Consider the following 18,459-nt stretch of genomic DNA (forward strand, 5'->3'; position numbering starts at 1 on the left):
ATTAAATAAGCAAGGCCCTGATCCTGCAAACACTTGTTTACATACCTAACTTTGGGACAGATTTTCAAAGGCACAAATGGGAGTTAGGTGCCATACTCCCATTGACTTTTATAATCTTTGAAAATTTTTCCCTTCATGTATGTGAGTGAGTCCATTAAGCTCAGCAAAACTATTCACAGATATAAAGGTTTGTAAGCTGAGGGCCTAATATTTCTACTGATTTCACTGCACACTTCTAGAGCTGTGTGGTCAAAACTGTGCAGTTCTGGAACTTCACAGTGAAATGGCAGTGCAAAAATAACACAAATAATCACATAACTAACATTGCCATTATGTAGAGAGACCTGAAGAAGAGCTCTCTGTAAGCTCGAAAGCTTGTCTCTTTCACCAACAGAAGTTGGCCCAATAAAAGATATTACTACCTCACCTATGTTGTCTCTCTGATATCCTGGGACCAACATGACTTCAACAACATTGCATACATTGATATTCTGTGTTTAATTTATTACATTGTCCTTCAAACTTAGTGGAAATGTTATATAGTACATTGCAAAAGTGATTTTTAAATGTTTATATCCTTTCCCTCTAATTATCTTTGAAACAAGTTCACAATAAGCACTAGCCATCTGAAAAACTTCAACTTGTAAAGTTTAGCTATTTTAAATTGTGTTCAAAAATAAATAATTAATCACTATAGCAGTAAAGATACATATATATTTTCACCCTTAATTTACTAAAAGATTAGTGAAAATCAAACTTTCAAAAAAAATGACCTTTGAACTGATACTTTATCAAAAATTTCAGTTTCAATGAGAGCAGTGAAAGAAAAACTATAGTACTGTCTATACCATTTGTATGTGTTTAGTTTATACACAATGATTCATAGTCAAAACATCCTAGACATCATTTTTCTATTAATAACCATTTTTTAACTATAATGCAAAAACAGTATATAAGGAAAAGGTGTACCATGGAGATCTGACAGCCTACACAACAGGTTGTAATTGCTCTGGTCTGTAGTGTGAATTATGGTGTTGTCAATCATAACTTTATAGTTAAGGTTTCACCAAGATTGTAGCTAAAGTGAGATTTTGTATCCCCTAATGTCTAATCATTGCCCTCAGATTTAGACTCCTTACTTAACATGCTTAGGCCTCTATTCTGTAAAGACTTTAGGCACATAGGTAACTTTATGCACTGTGAGTAGTCCCATTGACTTTAATAATCATATACTTTCTATATAAGGTTTTGCAAGATCAGGGCCATAGACTAACATCCTACTTGAATTTTTTAGATTATTTCATATAAAGGCAGAAACTTCCATTTGAAACTTTAAAAAAATAAACACTTCCTGAAATTTTGCTCTCTTTGGCTTTTTTTGGCTCTCTCTAACAAGCATTTAGATCTCCAAGACACTTAGAAATACAGTCATTCACTAGTATCTCACTAGATCTCAAATCTAAGATAACTAGTGAAACTTACATTTAAAAAAAGTTATTCTCATTATTACTTATAAATGAACAGATCTGCACAAATAGAAACCAGTGGAAGATGTCTTGATTTCTTAATTACTTCCATTGATCTCAATGGGGTATCGAGTCAAATATTGTACAATTACAATTATTTAAATATCAAAATTGTTAACTACTTAACTGCTGATCACAGCGTATAAGAAAGGAAAGGGATGATCATATTATGAAGATGTATGCAATTTACAGTGAGTGATGTCCATTCTGGTGTCACAATTGGGAGTCATTTGGGAGAGTATCACCACCCTCCTCGCCTCAATTTGACCAGTGAAGCTAAAGGTTAAAGGGAAGAACAGAGCCTAGGGGGGTCTCTGAGCTGCCAAGGGACAGCCAATCCCCAAATCCTTACCTTGAGCAGGCCAGGTCCCCCAAGATCAGCAGGGGCTTGGTCTGCTATCGGTGATGAATGTCAGGCCAAGCAGCTTCCTCTCTGACTATAATGGCTACCTTTGCTGGATGCTGTCTGCAGACTCAGATGCACATTATTGCATCAATTACCCTTGGTTCACGTTTTTAAGATTTTTTTCACAACCATGAAGGTTAGACACTTTTGTCTGTAATGAACGTTGAGATTCTGTCATTATCACATAATACTTGGAGCCAGGGCCTTAGACACTTGTCTATAGTTCTTGCATCTTAATAATCCAGTGGGTGTATCCAAATCCCACTAAGGGGTGCCAAGCCTGAGGAGCTCAGCAGAACACGTATGATCAGATTTGAACACCTGCACAATGTATTGTGAGTGGCATCTCATTTTGGTATCCCAAATGGGCAGAACTTGGGTTGTGGGTGGAGCTTGGGGGATTCCCCGCTGCCCAATTTGAGCCCTGCCTTGCCCAGCTTGTCTCTCTATCTCATCTACTCTTGATGTCAATCTATGCCAAAAAATTAAAAATTCTGCAAAATTATGCAAGTTTTATTTGTCAATAAATAAATGCAGAGGCTTCAGCATGACAGTGGGGAGCACAGGCCATTGGCCGCACGAAAGTGGGAGATCACCCTGCAGCCCCCACATACCTGGGACATGGACTCAGTGGTGAGGCTGCACCTGACCCTGACACAGCACAAGGCCTGGTCCTGCCCTAGAAACACCCTGGGCTGCCCCACTGCACCAGGCATACCAGGTGTGGGGAAGGCATGCTCAACCAGGCAGGATCCAAGTGTGGAGGAATCCAAATGTGAGGAGAGAGGATTCTGTGTGGGACAGTCTGGGTGCAGGCAGCTCAGTGGGGGGGTCTATGTGTGTGGGTGGGTCTGGATGCACAGAGGCTCGTTGGTGGGCGGGTTCCAGGTGCAGAGGCAATGGGACTCTGCAGGGGCTTCCAGGTGATGGTGGTTGGGGCTCAGCAGAGGGGTCTGGGTGCTGGGGGAGTGGGCTTGGTGGGGTGGGGGTCTGGGTGCAGCTAGTTGGGGGTCTGAATGTGGGGGCTCAGGGTGGGGCATCAGGGTGGGGGTTTGAGTGCAGGGAGCTCAGTGGGGAGGTGGTCTGGGTGCAGGGATGGGGGTCCGGAGGCAGGGGGTATGGGTGCAGGGGGGCTCCAGTTGCAGGGGTTGAGGTTCAGTGGGGTGGGGTTTGGGTATGGAGGGCTAGGGGGGTTCTGGATTTACTGTGTGAGGCTTGGCAGAGGTCCTCTTACCACCCAGCCTCTACTTCCTACCATAGCCATCCAGTCTTCAGCTTACCTTGGCAAATTTAGGACCCATAACTCAGCACAGTTGCAGCTTCACTTGTGATAGCAGTGATAGAGGCTGTAGTGTAGATAAGACTTTGTTATACCACATCTACCCTTGTTTACTGGTAGTGTTGCAATGTTGGTGAATTAAAGGTCCTAAATTCACCAGTGTAGACATAATCAATGGAACTTCTCATGATAATACACAATACACCAAGTAAAAAGTGTTTGCAGGACTGAGAAGTACATCTGTTTTGTAGACCTTCTTACAAATATTTTGTTTAAAAAATTGTAGCACATTTATACCTTGCCTCGCCTCTGAACTCTGAATAGCCAACCCTCAATTTCATTTTTTAGTCTTCCTACTGTCATGATTCTCTTAAGATAAGTACGAGCCATATGGGCAAGAAAGGCTGGGATAGTAGATAATGTTTTCAGCCCTCAGCTCATAGAGAGCCGAGTATTTCATTCTAAACCCCTGACATTGATCCTGAAATAGCTACTGGGCCCCCAAAGAGTAATGAAGCACATCCTCCTTTGTTGGGGCTAAGTAAAGAAGTGAGATGTTACTGAACTTTGATTCTACAGTAGCATATTGATAAACCTGTCCAAATGTTGCTAGTTTTTAAATATCAATACACTTGCTGTTTTAATGTTTTTGTTATTAATGTAGCACTCCTGAAAGGTGCCAGTTTGGCATTTGTTGAAACTGAAGCCCTATATTTATCCATAGATTACTTTCAGGGGGCAGTGGTACAGCAGACTTCTCCACAGTGCCCTGCCAATGAGCTTCAACCCTGAACTGAAGAGAAAACATTTAACGGTGAGAAAGTAGTTTACTCTCCATGACTTCAGTTCTTTCACTGGATGTTTTATTTTAGCAGTGATAGAACTTAGATGTATAGCAGTGGTCCAGCCCCTGTGCCAACCCTTTCCCCCGAGGCCCCACTCCTGTGTCGCCTCTTCCCCTCAAAACCGTGCCCCCCGCTCGCTGCTCTCCGCCCCATCTCCCCATCGCTCACCCTCACGGCTGGTAAATAGTGGGAGGGCATAGCCCTCCCACTTTTAGAAGTGATGGGGCCATGGCCTCCTGGCCCTCCCCTGTTCTGGCACCCCTGCAGTGGTCTCCAAACTGTGGGGCATGCCCCAGGCCAGCCCCCACAGGGGGCAGGGAGGGAGTGCAACCCAGTTCCGCTCTGCCCCCTGCCCAGCTCTGGCCCAGCCCCAGCTCCGCTCCACCCCCAGCCCAGTCCTGGCTCCAGCCTAGTTCTGTCCTCATTCCTTCTCCATCCCCATGCCAGCTCTGCCTCTAGCCCCAGCTTCTCCCCCATCCCCAGTTCTGCCCCCAGCTCTGCCTTCAGCCCAAGCTCCTCTGTTGAGCCAACTGTGCAGTAATGGAGGGGGAGCACAGACTCATTCCATTACTGGTAAGGGGGGACATGACAGGAAAAGTTTGGGCACCACAGATGTACAGAATGGTAATCACCAGGACTATTCTTCTTTCCTTTTTTGAAAATAGATATCGTAATTGTTTTTCTCAGTCTTTTATTACCTCCTCAGTTGTCCATGGCTTTGCAAAAATAATTGTCAGTGACACAATAACTTCTTTAGATATAATACCAACTTTAGGCCCTGATCCTGTAGACATTTATGCATGTGCTTAACTTTCCCCATGAGTAGTCTCATCAATAGAATGACTCACATGAATAAAGTTGAACATAAGCCTTGAATTCTGTATGGGTGAATCCCTGCATCTGACTGGAATGCCACTGAAATTAATGCAGGATTGGGCACCTCTAACGTAAACTCTGTCTAGCATTTACTTATTCGCTTTTTGTTATCTAATCTGTTTCCTCCAAGCCTCGCTTAATTTAGGTTGTTCAATTGCGTCTCCAATTTCTCATTTCTGGTGTGCAGCCTGTAGGCCCTCACAGCATGCATCAACTTTTATTAAGTCTCACAATATCTCTGTGAAGTGCAAAGTATTATTTTATTATACCTATTTTACTGATGGGTAAAACAAAGCATAGAAAGATTAAGTGAATTGCCCAAGATCATCAGAAAAGGGCAGAGTAGGAATAGAATTTGAGAGTTAATCCTTCACTCTCCCCATTAATCTTCTTTGTAAAATATTGAGATTTAAATGTAGGGTTTTTGTATTTTTGCATTTATTTTAAGAATATTATTTATTTACGGTTTTTATTTATTTTGCAAATTAATATAAAGCCTATTTTTTCAGTTTTCTGGATATGTTTCAGAATATTTCATCCATTTGTTTGCATTGCTCCAGAACAACATGCCTCTAGCAGTAAACTTGGTACTACTCCACAGTTTTAAATTGATTAGGAAAGGTGTGAAAATGATGACCAGAGGCTGAAAAATAAGGAGCAGTGTGATAAATTTCAGGATTTTTTGGAGTATAATTCAATGATTACATAAAGATGTTCTTTTTTCCTTGTCTTGTTGGTAGAGAATAGTTTTAAACAGTGGTATGCAAAATGTGGTCCATAGGCTCCAGGTGATGGGCAGAGATAACAAGGAACCCGTGGCATGCTGACAGTGTTCCAGATGATTTTTGGTATACTTATGAGATGGTGTCTCTGTGTCTTCTCTTTCTCTATGGTAGCAGTATCATAGAGTGAGGAGTAATGGAGAGCACCGCCTTCTTGGCTGCTTTCATGATTTCCACAGCTCCTTCTATCTCTGTGGTCCTGTTACCATAGAGATAGTAATATTGGAAAGATTAACCCTCTCCCAGCTAATTACACAATCTGTTTTGGAAGTGCAAGTGCAAGTAGGCATAGAGGACTGTGAGTCCCCTTAACAGTTAAGGCTGCAACCCTGTGTCAATAATTACTTTAGTATTAATGGTATCACTCACTGAATTAATTATCTTTCGCCAGAGGTAATTGCTGTGTTACAATATATTCATTGTATTAAAAAGAAGTTTTTATTTTTATATTTAACCAAAGAGAGACCAGGCAGTAATCCAACCTTTATGCTCAGAGCATAAAGAAATAACCAGGAACTCATTTATTTTTTAATGTGGATTTCACAGTTTGTTTCTTTTTGATTTCTCAGTAACTTTTTCTCTGGTTTTCATGAAACCAGATTCAGCAAAACTCTTAAATATGTGCATAATTTTAAGCACATAAGTAATCACATCCTGCTTCAGCAAAGCACTTAAGCCTGTGGTCAAGTCACACTGGCTTCAGTGGGACTTAAGCATAGGGGTGGAATTATTTATGAGCTTAAAATTAAGCACATGCTTAAGGGTGGGATTTTCAAAAGCTCTCAGAATTGACCTCTCTCTTTCACTTCAATGGGTGCAGAGTTAGGTCAGTACTGGGTGCTTTTGAAAATTCTGCCTCAAATGCTTTGCTGAATTAGGGCCTTTGTTTCTTTTTTTGTTCCATCCCTTTTTCTCTCTTTAACTCACTTTCACTTCTCTGACACTTCTCACACACCCTGTTTCCTACTAACCTTTCCTCTTTCGCTCAGCTTCCTATTAACCTTTCCTCAATGACCATCCCCTGCCTTTCTTCCCTTTATGGGAGTTTTGTGGCTGCCACTACACTTTTTTCAGTTGGTGCCTTTTTCACTGGTTGCCTAAATCTAACTGCCATAGAACCTTTTGATTTCAACTCTGCCTCTTCTGCTAAAGAAACACAAGCCAAAAATGTTCAGCTACAGCAGAATAGTGAGGAAAAGAATATCAATGCATGTGTAATCTGTAAGAGGGCGAAGCAGGACATAAAAGATATAAAAAGTTATTTCACATAACAGAATTAAATGCTAGTTCTATGCAGTGACAGGAATTTCTGGTGGTTGTTTAATATCCATTTTCTTCTTAAAAAGTTAGTGCACATTGAAAATTGAATGAATGTGTATCACTGAACCTTTTTTAGGTCTGGGGAGAGGCTAAGTGGGAGTGGAAGAGAAGCAGGAAGTTACAGAGAAAGGGGTGAAGTGCAGTGCATTCTATAGGCCTGTTGCCTGTTAACTGCAGTCTTGGTGAATATCAAAAAAAGGTAATCTGAACTGCACGTCTGTTATTTTGCACCTTCATGAAGGGACATATAATTAGGGCCCTGTATACTCTGCGGCACAGAAGGACCAAATTCTGTGGAAACAGTCCCGAAGGCTCTGGATTAATGTATTCTATCAGTATGTAATACCTTTCATTCTAATCCCCCTGTCATACCACAAACACACACGGGTGGCTCATCATTGAAAACATGAATTGACGTAAAATTGATCGATTATTTTTTTTTACAATTATTTTTGAGGATGGATTTTTTTGCTAGGGTTTTCAGATGGCCCAGCTCCAATCCTAGGCATTGACTCCCATGGTATTTTCTTAGCAGCCTGGTTTAGAACTACCTTCTTTCCATCCCTGTCAGAGAAGGAGGGTTTGTGGCCAGCTTCAGTGTCTCATTTACCTGGCTCCCTAGGCCTTGGCTGCTGTGCTGTTCTCTACTCTGTCAAGCTCACCAAGCTATACTTTTGGCTTTCTCCACTCACTGAACTGCAAACTGGACTTCAGCTCTTAGACACACTCTGCTGCCTATCTCCAGGGAACAGTGTAGGAAGCATGCACTATAATCCACTTAATCTCCTCTTTTAGGAAAGATGGAGAGCAAAAGGTAACTGCAGGCAGCAGGGCAACGAGACAGACCACAACATTTTGGGTGGCTGTCTGCAGCAATAGACCAAATTCCATGCCATCTTGGGAAAATGCCAAATTCTGTGGCTGCAGAATCATAGAATCCAAGGGGCCCTGACTGCAAGGAATAGGGCACATCACACCTCTCAGAGCTATTGTTTCAGGTTCTTTGCAGATTCAGGCAGGAAACATTGCATCAGTTTACATTCATTTGATGTTTTGGAAGCTGTCTCTATAACCATAACAATTAAAAATATGGCCAAGATTTCACCCATAGTTTTTTTAAATGAAAGTTTAGATTCTGCAGCACAATTCTGCAGAAAGGGATGAATTCCTCAGCCATGGAATCACAGAATACTCAGGGCTCTGCATATAACATGTTACTGAATTAAAAAATACTCCTCACTATCACAGTGATTGGTCTCAAATTTGGCACATGCTCCCTGAAATGCAGATTTTAATTTTATTTATTTGCCTCCCTGCACCAACTGAAAAACCTATCCACCTGTGAAAACTAGAGTTTCAAGTCTTCAAGTCCCACATAGGAGCCAAACTGCCTTAAACCCAGGACACTGGATTTGTTGGGATTGTGAAAATGGGCACACATTTTATCTGCTTCATTGCTCATTCACAGGAGAGATGGCAGGGAATAGAAAACGTTGATAACTTTGGACTCTGATCTCTGTAGAACACAGGATTCTTGTCAGTTTAATTTTTTTGTCTGCTCACAAGAATAGAGCCAGCAGAGGAACAGATAGATAGTATGGTATCTGTGATTCCAACAGAATTGTGTTTATATTATGAATGTATTTATATTTGCTTCTAGTTTATGAGCTGGTTTCTTAAGTCTTGTAGCTTTTTTTTTTTGTTGAGAACTAGTTCTCTAGTTATTAGTTACTTCTGTATCTGTGTGCATGTTTAAAAAGAGGAGACACCTTTCCCTCTGCAAGTTTCTAGGAGTGTGTCAAATTTGAAGGCTAGATTCATGATGGCTATTGACAGTGTCCCTTGTCCATTACAAACCTGTTTTTAAAGAGTTTGTAGTTTATATATATATGAACATGATCACTGTTGACGTTTCCCTGAATGGACTCAACCTAGAAGTGTTCTTTAAAAAAAAAAACTGAATGTAAGTTCTGTGTGAACAGGGAATGAGATATGTTTATTTGTTTAAAATGACTTTTTGCACTTCTTGTATCTTAAACGTCTTTGATTTAAAAGCTTAATTTTAGCAAATAATCAACAATACTTTGTTTTCATAAGAATTTTTGTTTAAAAAGGCCAACAAATTTAACTTTAAAAAGTGGCTAGTGCTAAACTGATTTTCATGACAATTTTTTATTACATATTTTCTAAGGCCCTGATCTTAGAAGCTGCTTGACACAGTCAGACCCCTGCACCAACATGCAGCCCATTGACTTCTTTGGGACTCCGGGGCTGGCTCAGGGATCTGCCTGCATAGTTCAGCTTCCAGGCTCAGAACCTAAATAGGTATTTCCACAATAAACCAAAGAAACTAGAGTCGTCAATGATTAAAAAATGTGTTAAAATATGTCTAAACATATATTTGTACCATATAACAGTAAAAGCTCCCTGGATGTTAATGAATATTACAGGTCTGTCGCATCTTATGCGCATTCAACATGCGCAATTTCAATTTTACGCGGTCGGCAAAAACAAAAACAAAAAAAGAGAAAAATAACAATTTCAATACTATACCTGTAGTGCGGGCGATTCCGCCCGCCATTGAACTCAATGGAATTTTGACTATACGCAGTTTTCGCTTTACGTGCTAACCGCGGAACGGAACCCCCGCGTAAGACGAGACAGTCCTGTATATCAGTTAATGTGCATGTCCTTAAGATTTTTTTCAAACCAGTGTTTTAAAAAAAAGAATTAAATAAAAAACAAATACTAAAACAGACATGCAAATGAAAAAAAATCATAAATGCTACACTTAAACAGGCTGTGAGAAGACACAAGAGCACATTAATAATTAATTTTTTTTAATCTCCCTACTTATTTTTGCAGGTGTGTGAAGGAGCTTTCATTATTGTCATTTCCACATAAGCCCAGATCCTGCAGTTGACTGTGTGTGTGGGTGGGACTCTATTAAAGTCAATGAGGCTCCACACTGGGGATGGGTTCTACCTGTGAGAAGTCAGTTGCATGATCAGGGCCCTAGTGCGACGCCTCAGGGTGCATTCTGGAGCCTGCTTACCAAGATAATGTAAGTCCTGTTTTTTCCCCCCAGATTTGTTTTCTTTTATGTGCCAAAGGGTATGAAATAAGAGTACTAAAATGTTAAAATATTTTATTTAGAGTAGTTTTAACATTGTGCTAAAAAAAGTTGTGACTTCGTGGTTAATTTAATTTATACACACCTTTCTAATTATGTTTCTTGGCAGTACTTTAGGCAAATTATATATTACTTTTGTCAAAACATGTCCTTCTTAATGGCACTAAGATTTTGTGGATATTGAGTCACAAGATCAGAAATTTTTACTCTAAGTACACTGAAATTGTTGAATTTTCCAGTAGTTATTGATATGTCAATATTAAAAAAGGACTATGGGTAAAAATGTGAATTGGGAAATTTGAGTTATGTATCCAAGAAATCCTCATTTAGCTTAGTGTTAGAAAACATATACAGCACATCTACCAGGGGTCTCATTATTCTCTGGATAATTTATCATCTAAATGTGGGATACAGTAGTATTGCTTCTAGATATAGAAATGTGAATTTGTTTCTCTTTTCACAAATATTACATCTATTTCTCCTTCTAGACACACACTCTCTATCTCTCTTAATCTTTCTGAAATTTAGAGAAAATTCTGTAAAAACTGATTACACTAGTATTTGTGTAGCTACGGTATCAACATTTACTAATGTAATTATTTTCTCTGGGTTTGCATACATGAATGTTAATAAATGTGCACTTGCAGTATGTATCTTTGTGAAAGTTGGTTTAAGTAAACTAAACTAATCTGGAATTCTGATTGACTTCCATCAGATATGCTGATTAAACTGTAAACTCCTTGGAGCAGGAATTGTATCTTTTATTGTGTCCATCACACTCTTAGTGCTTAAATAATAATAATACTTACAATGTCATATGCCACTGTGTTCACATAGAGTGATTACAAATACCTTTACCTGGATTGCGGAGGAAGTGCTCTCCCTGCAATTGTGGGTACAATCACTACCAAGACTCCTGCTTTTATGTTTAAATGAGCAGAAACTCACTGTGGGCGTTCTCCCTATGCAACTGTGGTGATATTGTAACATTGCACATCTATGCTGATATTCTTTATTTCCCTTCTGCTATCAGACAGCCAGCAGAATGTTTTGAAAGAGGTCCCATTCAATCAGCAAAGGGATAGAAAGTGACAGAGTATGGGAATCAGAAGTGTAATGGAGTATACTGGCCCTTTAAGCTTAGAGGAAGGCCAGAAAACCCTATTCCAGAAACACTGGAATAAACAAAGTCTCAGGAAATGGCAGAAGCTGGAAGAGAGGAAGTGGTTCTGGGGAATTAGTAGTTGGATGGGGATGAGAAACCCAGGACACTGTCCTTTTAAGGGCCCAGGAGCAGGAGCTCTGTTGTGTAGCATGGGGCAAGGTCCCCTCTTTCCCAGCCAATCACGAGGAGCTCTCTGAAGGAGAGCAGTATATGTGCTGTCTTCTCCGTAGAAACTGGGGAAATGCTGACAGGAGAAGAAAACCAAATCCAGAAGGCTGAGCTTCCACTAGAGTGGGCCAGGAGTGGCAGCTTTGTGAAAAGCAGACTGGGGAAGGAGAAGAGCTCGGTGTGTGGTAGAAGAGCCTGAGCTAAGTGTGAACTTTTGGGTTGTGGTAATGGATTTTATTTTGAGGACCTTGAGGACTGTTTTGAACTGTCTCTATTATTTAACCAACCCCAGATAGGAAGGGGGTGTTAGCTGTGAGAAAGACTGTGTGGAAGTCTTAAGGGGCCATGAAGAGGGAAACCAGAAGCAGGCCATGGCAGAGCCTCTGCTGGCCACAAGGGGGCGATCAGGAGTTGGCTGCCCTTGTACAAGAAGGTTCTGTATTATTTGTGAATGATGGCAAAGAAGGGGGGAAGGTCTAAAGAAAGTGTATGTGAAAGCAAGACGAATTCTCCCCCTGCAAAGAACAGAGAAGCAGGGAATAGGTATGTGACAGGAGCAGTAATGGGGAAGTGAAAGTGAGTTGAAAAAAGGGAGCCAGAGAAAAAGGAAGAAATCAAGAGAACCAGAAGAAAGTACACCTCTACTCCGATATAACGCTGTCCTTGGGAGCCAAAAAATCTTACTGCGTTATAGGTGAAACCGCATTATATCGAACTTGCTTTGATCCGCCGGAGTGCGCAGCCCCGCCCGCCCCCCAGGAGCACTGCTTTACTGCGTTATATCCGAATTCGTGTTATATCGGGTTGTGTTATAGATATAGATATATATATATTGGGGTAGAGGTGTAAAAGTAGAAATACTGGTAAAAGAAAGAAAAACAGATGGTACAATCTACCAGAAAGGATAAATTATCTCCTAGTTACTAGTAGTGGGCACTACCTTACAGTGCCACCATAGTCACATGTTGCAGTTGGGCACTGATGTGCTGTACCATTGGGTGCTCCTTAAGGTGGCAGACACAGTTGTTACTAGCAGGATGCACAAAGTTACACACTCCACACCACTTTGGGCAGTTCTGTGTTAGATACACAAAGGATAGTCATATACAGAGTTTGGAAAATCAACTTACCCTGGGCAAATGGCAGGCTTACCTGAGCAAGTGAGGGCATCTACACCACTAATGTCTGCAGAATCAAAATTTTCATTTAAAAATAAATTAAGTTTATAGCTTTTATTGTTACAAAGATAACTTTTCCAACATGAACCAAATGTGAACTGTAGTGTCACTTTCCTGAGTCTGCAGACAGTTTTAGTGCCTCTGCTTCTGCTTGTAGATTTGTCAAACTGCAGTAGTATTAGTGAAAGTCTAATCAGTTTCACATTCCTATTCAGAAACCTGTAGGCAATGGTGAAACTGCCAGAAATGTCCGTTTGCTGCTGCTGTCTTGGAACATTGTGAGCAGTAGCAGAAGCAGACACTGAAGATATTTACAGGGGAAGAGGACCTGAAAATGGAAGCTGGGAATGGGGATCTCTTCCCTCACCCTTTCACAGCTACCAGATGACTTGGGGAGGGATAGAGTAGTGGAGACCTAAATACCCTGGTAGCAGCCAGAATGTTCTAGCGGATGAGAGAAGAGATAGAATGTTTTTTATCCTTTTCAGCAGTTATGTGGGGGCGGACCTTCAAATTTATAAGATGTCTACTAACTAGCTACTAGTATAAAAGATAAAGAGTCTCCAAACATAGTCCAGGAACAGCATTCTAGTAGAAATCTCAGTACCCTTGTTTTTCCTAGCAGCTGATGGCAGAGGAGCTGTCATTCTTGCCAGAACATTGCCCCTAAACTTCAGGGGTGGAGTCCCAACACTCTTATCTTTCATATCTACCTCTTGACTAGTAGGTTTAGTTTTCTGATTGTCAGGTGTCTGGTAAGTTTTTCTAGCCCTGACCACCAAGGAATCAAGAGATAATACATCTCAGCTCCACTTGCTGAAAACATTTATCAGGCTTGTGAATGTATATTAGAGTTCATGTTGCCACGCAATAGATTTTAAATAAATGATATATTTAAAAAAAATTAATGTTGTCATTATTAACATACACGAATTATCTATACAAGTACTAACAGATCTTAACAATAACCTGCACCTGTTCCCTTTAAAAGACCAATTTGTGTTTGGTCAACCTCTTATCATTATCTGTATATTTATTTTGTTCAGATTCCACAAATAGTATATGCATTAAAAACTATTTGATGCTGATGTAAGGCGGTCTGTAATTTTTTCTGTGGGAAGGATTTCCCATACTTTATTTCTACATGCCATTAATGTTGGGAAATCTTCCTTTACCAAAACAAGGTATCACACATCTATGTGTTAGTAGTAATTAATTTGAGTTATTCGTGTTATCAAATATATTAAGGAATGATTACTATATTATGGATGTTGTTATAAGTGATATTAATTGTTGTTTATCTTTACAAAAATCTGTTTTCTTGGAATCTCAGATTAGAGTCTAGCACATTATATGGAGTTTAAACAAATTCCTGAAAACAAAGTTTGATAAAATGTAAACAATGGCAATTTTAAAGAAGGTTAAAAAAATTTGGGAAGTTAGCACATTCCCTTTCTCTCTAAACATTCTTGTTTTATATTTCTTATTTGTGTATTTTTATGCACATAAGGGGAAAATGAACATTTGCACATGTTTTCATATTGAAAAATATTGTTTTTGTGTTGAAAAATCTGTTATCTGCTCTTTTGCAGTTTTCCAAGCTGTGCACTTCGTATTTTCTTCAGCTTTTTCAATATAACTTTTTTCATTTTCTCTCTTACAGTGATAGGTTTCCTACCTCTATTCTTTAGCAACAGAAAGCCTTGTGATTTTTTTGTCATTTCCATATTCCTCCTACATGCTAACCTTTCCTATTTAGGATCTAATTCAGCAAAACATTTAAGAATGTGCTTAATTTTAAGTACATGCTTAAGTCCCATTGATGTCAAAGTTGAGCATGTATGTTCAGCATGTTATGTCCTTTCCTGAAATTGAACCTTAATAGGGTTAATCATTTATTTATTTATTTTTAGTAAATATTTACCATTTTTCCATTCTTCCATCAAAAAAATCTTCTAGTCCAGCATATTTCCTGGAGCTAAAAGGTGTATCCTCATTTTTCTCCTCATATAGCTATATTTATATGTGTCAGATGTTGGCAGATAGGCATTTAGCAACTCAAAACTTTTGGGTTATTTTTTTTCAAACTTGTTTTTCTTGAAAATAAGATATTATTTTGTTTCTTACATTAGAGCTTAGCTCTTCTTGCCTAGGATGACATTATTTTTTCTCATTTCCTCTCTTTACATATTATACAGCATACCTTAAAGTATGTGATAATTTGTTTTCTTTGTGATAAAGTATGTTGTACTTTGTGATCTGGTTAAATAGACGAAGAGTATCTTTTTTAGGCTCCCATCCTTTAGAGAGTCCACACAAGTAGAATAATAATCATCTTACATGGATCCCTTTGTAGGATTGGGGGCTTGAGTTATATATCAGTTTATCTTTTTTCTTTTTACTTTATGTTTGTAAACTTATATGGTTGACTAAAGTCAGATACCCAATTACATGACTTCTTTATAATTTCAATTAAATGATTAATTGATATGTGTCCTTTAAGACCTGCCATTACAATAAATAACACTGAAAGAACACAAGTAATAATAAAACACAGCAGTACATTTTCCATTTTCTGCTCACAGTCTGTAAACTTTTGTGGGCAACTGTTTCTGCCCTTCCTTTGCTGGAATAACTTAAAGCTGTAAGTTGTATATTCAGCATTAGTCTCTAAAAATTGAATTGCTTGTCAGATGTCATGTTAACCTTAAATACTCTAGAGGCTCATGCGTACTGAACAGCATCGAGTTAGAATGCTTGATCAAAGATACTGTATAGTGCACTCAGTGAGCCTAAATAGTATAATACATTCATAATTCAATACATTATATAATTATGTCGGTATTGCGCCAAACATTAGTATTATCTATCAAATGACAGTTACTGTGTCATTTTTTAAAAATATCTTTTAAAGGTGGATTTTGCGGTCCTAAAGGCCAGTAAGTGAGAATTCCCATCACTTGAAACAGATTGTTTTTATTTTCTCTGATTTGTTAGAGAAAAGGGTATACCATATAATTATATTCAAGTTTTTGTCTTAACTCTTAGCTATTTTTATTTAATATAAAAAGAGTTGTTATTATGTAATGAGCTGCGTATAAAGTATTTAAAGACATAAATCATTCAGGATTGACTACTTGTGGCTTCAAAAAGTGGCTGATGAAGGACAGAAGTGGGCTTGTATTTCTTGTACAAATATTCTGTTATAAAAGTAAAGTATCAGAGATGTTAATATAGGGTCAGTCCTGCAAAGATCACTGTATATTTTGTTCTGTGGGCAGATCCTTTTATAGGATTGGGATTCCATCCTACTTTCTAAGGTTATTATAGTGTAAAGCCTTGTTCACATTTCCATTACCAAGCCTTATTTTCAAAGCTTTAAAATTTTGTAATATGAATTTGTCCAGGAATAAGAGAATATTAACATTAAAATAATAATTCAGTGGTCTTTGAGTAACGTGTAAAAAAAAAAAAGAGGACTCTGTAAAGATGCTTCCTTTTCACAACAAAATACAGTATGAAAAATCCCAGGTCTGATCACAAATCCTAGCTGGACTATACATAACCAAATATAACTGTAGAAGGATATAATTAGAGTTAACTTACCTTTCAATACTGGAAAACAAACGGTGTGCAAATTTCATCCACAAACTGTAAAAAAAAAAAAAGGGGGGGGGGGGCGGGGGAAAGAATAAAACATTAAGATAGTAAAAATAACTTAATCTGTGACCCTTCTAGTTTACATGCTTGGTTCAATTACAAACAGTATGTTATTTTAAGTGGATTTGATTATAAGTAACAAATTAAATATTCAGGGTAAACTACATACTCTTTTTAATTGATGCAACAAACAGATCTTTCTGTGGAAACTGCAAATAGAACAATGTTCTTTTTCCTGATAAGCTAAAGTGCTTAAACTTGCTTATTTTTAAACCTAGAAATACAGGCCCAGATTCTTCTCTTATGTTTCAGCCACTGCACTGTTCAGGAATGTGGTTCTAACTGGTCAACTCAGAATTTTTCTGGTGTAGCCCAGGAGCCCCCAGGTGATGTAAAATGGAGTATTTAATTCCTATGCTAATTACCCCCAACACACACTGACATAGGGATGCAAATGGGTGGGATAGAGCACACCATCATTATGCCAGTTCATAGATTCATAGACTCTAGGACTGGAAGAGACCTCGAGAGGTCATCGAGTCCAGTCCCCTGCCCTCATGGCAGGACCAAATACTGTCTAGAGACCATCCCTGATAGACATTTATCTAACCTACTCTTAAATATCTCCAGAGATGGAGATTCCACAACCTCCCTAGGCAGTTTATTCCAGTGTTTAACCACCCGGACAGTTAGAAACTTTTTCCTAATGTCCAACCAAACCTCCCTTGCTGCAGTTTAAGCCCATTGCTTCTTGTTCTATCCTTAGAGACTAAGATGAACAAGTTTTCTCCCACTTCCTTATGATACCCTTTTAGATACCTGAAAACTGCTATCATGTCCCGTCTCAGTCTTCTCTTTTCCAGACTAAACAAACCCAATTCTTTCAGCCTTCCTTCATAGGTCATGTTCTCTAGACCTTTAATCATTCTTGTTGCTCTTCTCTGGACCCTCTCCAATTTCTCCACATCTTTTTTGAAATGCGGTGCCCAGAACTGGACACAATGCTCCAGCTGAGGCCTAACCAGCGCAGAGTAGAGCAGAAAAATGACTTCTCGTGTCTTGCTCACAACACACCTGTTAATGCATCCCAGAATCACGTTTGCGTTTTTTGCAACAGCATCACACCGTTGACTCATATTTAGCTTGTGGTCCACTATAACCCCTAGATCCCTTTCTGCCATACTCCTTCCTAGACAGTCTCTTCCCATTCTGTATGTGTGAAACTGATTGTTCCTTCCTAAGTGGAGCACTTTGCATTTATCTTTGTTAAACTTCATCCTGTTTACCTCAGACCATTTCTCCAATTTGTCCAGATCATTTTGAATTTTGACCCTATCCTCCAAAGCAGTTGCAATCCCTCCCAGTTTGGTATCATCTGCAAACTTAATAAGCGTACTTTCTATGCCAATATCTAAGTCGTTGATGAAGATATTGAACAGAGCCGGTCCCAAAACAGACCCCTGCGGAACCCCACTCGTTACACCTTTCCAGCAGGATTGGGAACCATTAATAACTACTCTCTGAGTACGGTTATCCAGCCAGTTATGCACCCACCTTATAGTAGCCCCATCTAAGTTGTATTTGCCTAGTTTATCGATAAGAATATCATGCGAGACCATATCAAATGCCTTACTAAAGTCTAGGTATACCACATCCACCTCTTCTCCCTTATCCACAAGACTCGTTATCCTATCAAAGAAAGCTGTCAGATTAGTTTGACATGATTTGTTCTTTATAAATCCATGCTGGCTATTCCCTATCACCTTTCCATCTTCCAAGTGTTTGCTGATGATTTCCTTAATTACTTGGTCCATTATCTTCCCTGGCACGGAAGTTAAACTAACTGGTCTGTAGTTTCCTGGGTTGTTTTTATTTCCCTTTTTGTAGATGGGCACTATGTTTGCCCTTTTCCAGTCTTCTGGAATCTCTCCTGTCTCCCATGATTTTCCAAAGATAATAGCTAGAGGCTCAGATACCTCCTCTGTTAGCTCCTTGAGTATTCTAGGATGCATTTCATCAGGCCCTGGTGACTTGCAGGCATCTAACTTTTCTAAGAGATGTTTAACTTGTTCTTTTTTTATTTTCTCTTCTAAATCTACCCCCTTCCCATTAGCATTCACT

The 18,459-nt window shown here is 39.2% G+C and overlaps 2 long non-coding RNA genes across 6 annotated transcripts in view; one reads left to right on the forward strand and one right to left on the reverse strand.

The window, feature by feature from the left end:
• Positions 1–18,459, reverse strand: part of LOC101945163 (uncharacterized) — an 82,806-nt gene that overhangs the window by 27,377 nt on the left and 36,970 nt on the right. For both annotated transcript variants that reach the window (XR_010600852.1, XR_010600853.1), the window contains exon 2: positions 16,285–16,329. This is a non-coding gene — a long non-coding RNA (uncharacterized LOC101945163). The remainder of the gene's footprint in view (positions 1–16,284; positions 16,330–18,459) is intronic.
• The window catches only part of LOC101945986 (uncharacterized), a 150,760-nt gene that overhangs the window by 1,013 nt on the left and 131,288 nt on the right, over positions 1–18,459 (forward strand). Inside the window, exons 2-3 of one of the 4 annotated variants that reach the window (XR_010600857.1) lie at positions 3,936–4,025; positions 7,111–10,098. This is a non-coding gene — a long non-coding RNA (uncharacterized LOC101945986). Of the gene's footprint in view, positions 1–3,008; positions 10,099–18,459 lie in introns of those variants that run through there. The other 3 variants (XR_010600855.1, XR_010600854.1, XR_010600856.1) reach the window with 3 other exon arrangements.

Source organism: Chrysemys picta, chromosome 1 (assembly GCF_011386835.1).
Source record: "Chrysemys picta bellii isolate R12L10 chromosome 1, ASM1138683v2, whole genome shotgun sequence".
Classification (NCBI taxonomy): domain Eukaryota; kingdom Metazoa; phylum Chordata; order Testudines; family Emydidae; genus Chrysemys; species Chrysemys picta.